This window comes from Gymnoscopelus braueri (assembly GCF_963280865.1).
Source record: "Gymnoscopelus braueri genome assembly, chromosome: 21".
In the NCBI taxonomy this organism is placed as follows: Eukaryota; Metazoa; Chordata; class Actinopteri; order Myctophiformes; family Myctophidae; genus Gymnoscopelus; species Gymnoscopelus braueri.
Window position 1 is genome coordinate 31526564 of NC_137623.1, and position 7445 is coordinate 31534008.

Below are 7445 nucleotides of genomic sequence, written 5' to 3' on the forward strand. Positions count from 1 at the left end.
AGGGGTTGCCATCGGTGTTGCCATGCCCTCTTATTATAAGCGACTTTGGGCATGTTTTTCTGTAAAGTCGCTTAAATATTGGTATTGCGGGTTGCGTTTTTTTGTTAGTGTAGTTGCTTATTTGGGCTTTATTCCTAATGTTGTTTAAAAGAGTGGTTCTCGAAGATTAGCAGGTCTGCAAGCTCACAACGCGTCGTGAGCTTGTAGATCGGCTATTTTCAAATATCCGATGCTCATATGTGGCCTAGTCGCTTCTTTTGCTTGTTTTCACATACTATACCTGGTTTCTTATTTCACCAATGGAGAATCTCTGTAAATGAGCAGGATTTACTGAGTTACCTGTCATCACCACACAGATATGCAGAGTATACTGTCGATCCTAAACACGGATCTGACACGTTCCTGCCTTTCTGTGGTCGTGGGGAAATGTTCCCGATGGCACACAGGAGGTGAAGTCATACTGGTGTTTGTCATATAAGAGGTTGTTTTTTTACACTTGCATTGTGCCACAACTCTTGTTTTAGGAAGGGAAAGGCTTTTTAACCTTGTTGTGCTGAAACAAACCATTAATCATCCCCGCTCCGTTGCCCTCACAACAACCCAATTCAGATTAATATTTAAAAACAAAAACCAGGAGAGAGAAAAAAAATTATTCAATTCAGAGTGACTTTGTTTGGTTTGGGGGCATTTATGCTAGCAGGTTAATTAAAGGCCTTTGAATCAATAATATCATAATGAAACAATGATGAATCACGTGGAGCAGAAACTAAAGCACGGTGGAAAGGGGTGTTGGGGGCTGTGCTAATGATGGGTGACACACACACACACACACACACACACACACACACACACACACACACACACACACACACACACACACACCGAGCGCATGAGGCGCAGGAGAGCCTCATGATACCAGTATCGGAAAAGCTGCCGATACTGCCTAAAATGGTGGTACTATTGACGAGTATATGCCTACGTCTATGCCGATCCGATACCACGTCATTTATCACATATGATGATATATCATAATAATGTATTTTGACTGCTTCAGTTGATGTTGCACTACTGTTTTACTCTTACTGTACTATTTACATTATTATTGCCAGACCCAAGGGGTCGGCCTACATGAGGCTTTGTCGGTCGGTCTGTCCCTCTTTTCCTCTGCACACACGTCATGCGAAGTCCGGCCATTCAGATTTCAACCACTAGGGGTCTGGCAGTACCAGGTCTCCTGGTTCCCTTGTTTTAATAACTTGTAGCTGCACTTTTTTAAACAATTATTGATGGCATTTTTATTTATTCCTATAGTGGTTCTCAAACTTATTTTAATTTCACGGACCCCCGTAACTCTCAGAGTTACAGACCTGTGAGGGTCCATTTGGAACCTCCTCAAGGAACCCTGAGGGTCCCTGGACCTCACTTTGAGAACCACTGTCCCAGATTGTTTTTGAATAACACACTGGAATCGGATCCGTACTCGGTTTCGACCGATACTCAAGTACGTACGGTATCGGAATCTGTATCGGGGAGGAAAAATGGTATCTAGTTGGAATGCATGTTTTCGGTCGGTCAGACCCCCCCCCACCCCCCCCACAGACCACAGATGTGAGCGTGTGCGTTTGATATGCATCGGTGGCGTGTCATTAACATTTTTGGACTGGGTTGAAGGCTCCCGTGTCCCTCCGCCTGTGACTGCAACAGATGGAGCCCCCTCCCAGAGTCCCCACTCACCCCCCCTTCCCTTTCCCTTCCTCCCTGGGTACTCCCCTACAGGTGGCACGGTCCCCCCCACGCCCCCCCCCACCCCTCCCCAGTCCTCCTTCATCGTTAAATAATCACTGATAGCCACGCCCTCCCTGCTCCTCTCACTGTCTAATCTGCCCTAATTCTAGCCCCCAACAACCCCCTCACACACTCCTGCTCCTCCATGACCCCCCCCACCCCCCCCCCCCCCCTCCACCACCCACGCCCATCGCATTCTCTCTGGAGGACCCCCCCTCCTCCTCAACACCTGTGTGGATTCCACAGAGAGAAGATTAGGCTTTGTGCTCAGCGAGGGGGGGTGGGGGGGGGGGGCACGCTTTAAACTGGGAGGAAGGTGTGTGGTGGTGCAGGGGGTGTCAGGTAGAACAAAGAGCACGGAGACACTGGGAGTTTTCGCCAGCTGTTTCGTTTGGAAAGAAATATCCTCTCCCCCCCCCTCAGTGTGACATATCTGGTGAGAGAGAGAGAGAGAGAGAGGGGGAGAGGGAGAGAGAGAGAGAGAGTGAGGGTGAGCTCTCAGGAAAATAGAAGGGAAAAGGCAAAGATCTTTAGGAAAGCTCAGAGGATTAATTTTGCACAAGGCATGACATGGTGGATGAGAGAGACCGGGGAGGGGAAGAGAGAGAGAGTTAGGAGACAGAAAGAGAGAGAGAGAGGGGGGGGGGGGTAGAGATATAGATATAGATGGACAGAAAAAGAGAGAGAGAGAGGACGAGAGAGAGAGAGAGAGAGGGGACGAGAGAGAGAGAAAGAGAGAGGGAGAGAGATATAGATGGACAGAGAGAGAGAAAGAGAGGAAGACAGGGAGGGAGAGAGAGAGAGAGAGAGAGAGAGAGAGAGAGAGAGAGAGAGAGAGAGAGAGAGATAGCTAGAGAGAGAGAGATGGACAGAATGACGGAGAGAGAGAGAGAGAGAGAGAGAGAGAGAGAGAGAGAGAGAGAGAGAGAGAGAGAGAGGAGGACTACTTTCTTTGTCAGAGTAATTGCTCTCAGCCAGTCTAGTGTGCAAACTGGGGAGAGATTATAGGATTTATTCCCATGTAGATTTTTGGGTGGCAACGCTTTACTGGAGCCATTCTCCTTCCTCTCCCCTACAGCAGAGGCATGCAGTATGTGGCTCAGGATGTTCTGTATAAATACATAAATACATAAATACTGAGCAATGCTCCCAACGCCATGCATGCTTTTATTGCCATGCCATGCCATGCTTTTATTCCCAGGGACAGCAAGGCAGAGCACACAGAGATCTGTGTGTGTGTGTGTGTGTGTGTGTGTGTGTGTGTGTGTGTGTGTGTGTGTGTGTGTGTGTGTGTGTGTGTGTGTGTGTGTGTGTGTGCGTGCGTGCGTGTGCGTGCGCGTGTGCGTGCGCCCGTGTGCGTGTGTGCGTGCGTGGTGTTCGTGCATCGATGGTGGAAGAAGTACTCACATGTTGTACTTAAGTAAAAGTAACAATAGTGCAATGTAGAAACACTCTGTTACAAGTAAAAGTCATGTACTCAAGATTTACTTGAGTAAAAGTATAAAAGTATTGGCGTCAACATAATACTTAATGTGACAAAAGTTGTAGTCATTATGCAGAATGTTCCATTTTAAGTTTTCATTCACATCTTTTGAAAATAGCAGATCTACACACTCACAACACGTCTTAATCCAACCGTTGTGAGCTTGTAGATCGGCTATTTTCAAATAACCAATTTATGTATAGGGCTGAAGTGGTTAATTTATGTCTGGAAATTATAATCAAAATCTACAATGTAACGAGTAACTAAAGTTTACAAATAATTGTAGTGGAGTAAAAAGTACAATATGCCTCAAAGATGTAGTGGATTACAAGTTAAAGCATTGAAAACTGGTAAAAATGCCTCAAAATTGTACTTAAGTACAGTACTTGAGTACTTGAGTAAATTCTTAGTTACTTTCCACCACTGGCGTGCGTGTCAAAAACACCAATGAAATGTCATTTGTGCTGACATTCAATGTCAACACAAATGGCAGCACACAGTACATAGTACTGCACAGAGCTCAAGGGCACGGTTACACATCGCTATTTCGACGCACCGGTACTTCGATCATTGACTTCCATTGTTCGGAGTGGGGGGGTTTATCTTTTTTTTTTTAAACCCCGCCACTCCGACAGCCAGACACCGCTATTTAGATCAACCAACACACCTCCATTTCGATTATAAAAAGATCTGCCATTTCTAATATTAATAATATATTTGTATTAACATTATTATTATTATTATTATTATTATTATTATTATTATTATTATTATTATTATCATTATTATTATTATATATTATTATTATTTGGTCCCTGAGTCCCGATGAGACTATAGACGAATCGACAGCAGCTATATTTATTGTATTTTAATGTCAATAAAATTATGTATTCTCTAAATATTAATATACTAATATTTCCTGAATGAATTAACTTGGTAAATAGGGTCGGGATGACATGTTGCTATAGTCATCGATTACCCCAACCAACATCAAAGTTACCGTGCATTAATTATTCATTAATCCTCCTTTTATTTAATCAAATAAAAGTTTATTATTTCATCTGTCTTGCATGTATGTCCTTTCACGAAAGCAATTGGCACTACTTTATTTAGTGTGTGTCCAAGTGCAAGCATTTGGAGAGATTCAGTTTTAACCTATAGAACTCATCTCTGAAGTGTCTATGTTACTTCTGTGTATTAATTATGATTTGATTAATACTCAATCAAATGATATTATGTTGAAATGTAACTTTCGGATCAGCGCGCATCATGCGTTGTATAACTCTGTAATTTCTCCTTCACTTTGCTGCCCAAAAATAGCTGATCTACAAGCTCACAACGCATCAAAGCGCGACGTTTTCGCTCTATAGCTTCTGTCTATTTAAATTTGCTGTATGAGTCATGATAGTAATAGTAGCCTGCTTATTAATCTACAATCACCATCAACGGGCTTTGCCCCATGCAGAATGAAATGACTGAGCGCACGTCAGTGTGTGTGTGTGTGTGTGTGTGTGTGTGTGTGTGTGTGTGTGTGTGTGTGTGTGTGTTTGCGCGCGCGCGCGTGTCTGTGAGGTCGGCCGCGAATGAATGGTGATGGCTTGATAAACTTTCCATGTGAGGATATAGGCTATCTTCTGCAGCCAATCTCCTCATTCCACTCCAAACATAATCTTGAAATATCAACTCGCTCGTTCTTTTTTATATAGTGTTTTTATATATGGTGCTCTCTCTCTCTCTCTCTCTCTCTCTCTCTCTCTCTCTCTCTCTCTCTCTCTCTCTCTCTCTCTCTCTCTCTCTCTCTCTCTCATACAAAAGACAACTTAAATGTCTTTCATCCACCTGCTCTGAAGTCCACGAGTGAGTGGGCCATCAACGTGTTTATTTTCCCAGCGGGGGGCTAACATTACATCATCATTACACCAGCCAGCTGACTGTTAATGGTTGATAGAGTGGATGACAGTGAGAAGGGGAAGCGTGTCTTAAGACCACAGCCTCTTTGTTCATAATGCTTATGTTATGTGACGCTGGAAAATAAATATGACTGATCAATGCAATCTCTGCGATTATGAGTAAACAAAGAGAGACTCTTGTTGACTCTCTCTCTCCCTCTCCCCCCTGTGTGTGTGTGTGTGTGTGTGTGTGTGTGTGTGTGTGTGTGTGTGTGTGTGTGTGTGTGTGTGTGTGTGTGTGTGTGTGTGTGTGTGTGTGTGTGTGTGTGTGTGTGTGTGTTTGTGTGTGCGCGCGCGTGTTCTGAATCCCAATTTTTACAATAACCAATGAGCAAATCAGAGTAGGCCTACAACGCATATACCGAAAAGGGTATGGACAGTAGGCTACTGTATGAACATCAAAACTGACCGTGCAGTGTGAGAGAATGGTTTGGCCTGAGTGAGTAGGCTACACACACAACCCCTGATTCCATATTTAACAGTAAGGGAGGGCTGGGGGTACCAGATATTGAATGGATTTATCTTTTGAAAAATAACAGATCTTCAAGCTCACAATGAGTGCATTATACCCGATTTTCTTTTTCACTGCTGAGTTGTGGATTCGTTTTTGTCAGATTATTTCATGGACTATGGATTCTGAATCTATGAACTTGTGGAGTGGAGACGTATGGATACATGCGTGTAGCCTACAGTAAGTAGCCTACAATAATGAGCGTCACGGAGACGTCACTTAAAATACAAAACTGGTCATTGATCTAGGTAGGTATGTAGATAGATAGATAGATAGGTAGGCGGCTGTCTGATAGTATAATATATAGGCCTAGTTCCTATAATAGCTGAATCAAATCATTCACTGTCTGTATAATAATAATAATAACAATAATAATAATAATAATAACAATAATAATAATAATAATAATAATAATAATAATAATAATAATAAATAAAAATAAAGACAGCTGGAATTGAACTCAAGATGTGATTCATAGATATTCCTGTTCGTGCCTATCTCCAGTGATTGTGGCATGCAGTTATTCCACAAATATGCCTAGGCCTAGCTAAATAGATCACCCATAAGCGCGTGAACTATAGGTCTATCATAGTCCGACTTCACAAAGTATACAAAATGATAATGGTCACAATGTTTAATAGTATTTTTTATTTATTCTTCAAATGTTTTTTATATAGCAAATATAGGTTTATGTAATATGTATACAGCACGTTGTGCTTCACAGAATAGGTTTGCAAATAAAGATGAAAAAATAAAACGCATTGCAGATAACAAAATAGGGAGACAGAGAAAGCGAGCGAGAGAGAGAGAGAGAGAGAGAGAGAGAGAGAGAGAGAGAGAGAGAGAGAGATTCATAATGTTCCGTTGAAACAGTCGAAAACTACAGCCACTGCAGTGGCCTTCAAAGGAGGTGGATGAAAGGGATTTAAGTTGTTTGTTGACTTTTGTATTAATGGAGGTTTGTCGAGGGTGAGTGAGAGCTTGGCTACAGACAGTAGATAGCCTATATCCTCAACAAAAACCTGAAATAAAAAATAAATAAGCATTGTCTGTTTCCCGACATGGAAAGTTTATCTAGCCATTCGCGGCCGTCCTCACAGACACGCGCGCGTGCGCGCACACGCACACACACACACACACACACACACACACACACACACACACACACACACACACACACACACACACACACACACACACACACACAGACGTGCGCTCAGTCATTTCATTCTGCATGGGGCAAAGCCCGTTGATCATTCAATTGTAGATTCATAAGCAGGCTATTAAGCCTATACTACTGACCCCGATCCCCCCCCTCTCTCTCTCTCTCTCTCTCTCCCTCCCCCTCTCTCTCTCCCCCTCTCTCTCTCTCTCTCTCTCTCTCTCTCTCTCTCTCTCTCTCTCTCTCTCTCTCTCTCTCTCTCTCTCTCTCTCTGACATGGACTCCGTGCAGGGCGGGCGGGGCTATTACGCACAGTTTCAAAATGGACCATTGGAGCATCACGGCTGCATATTACGCACGGTTTTACGCATTTCGAATTGGAGGGGTTTCGGACTTGAAAAATCCATTTCGGAATCACGGATCGTCTAAATAGAGATGCGTCGATGTGGGGGTGCGTCGAAGTGGGGGTGCGTCGAAGTGGGGGTGCGTCGAAGTGGGGGGTTGTTACCCAAGGGCACGGACATCAGTGCCAGCTACTAATGTATTTAACTACAC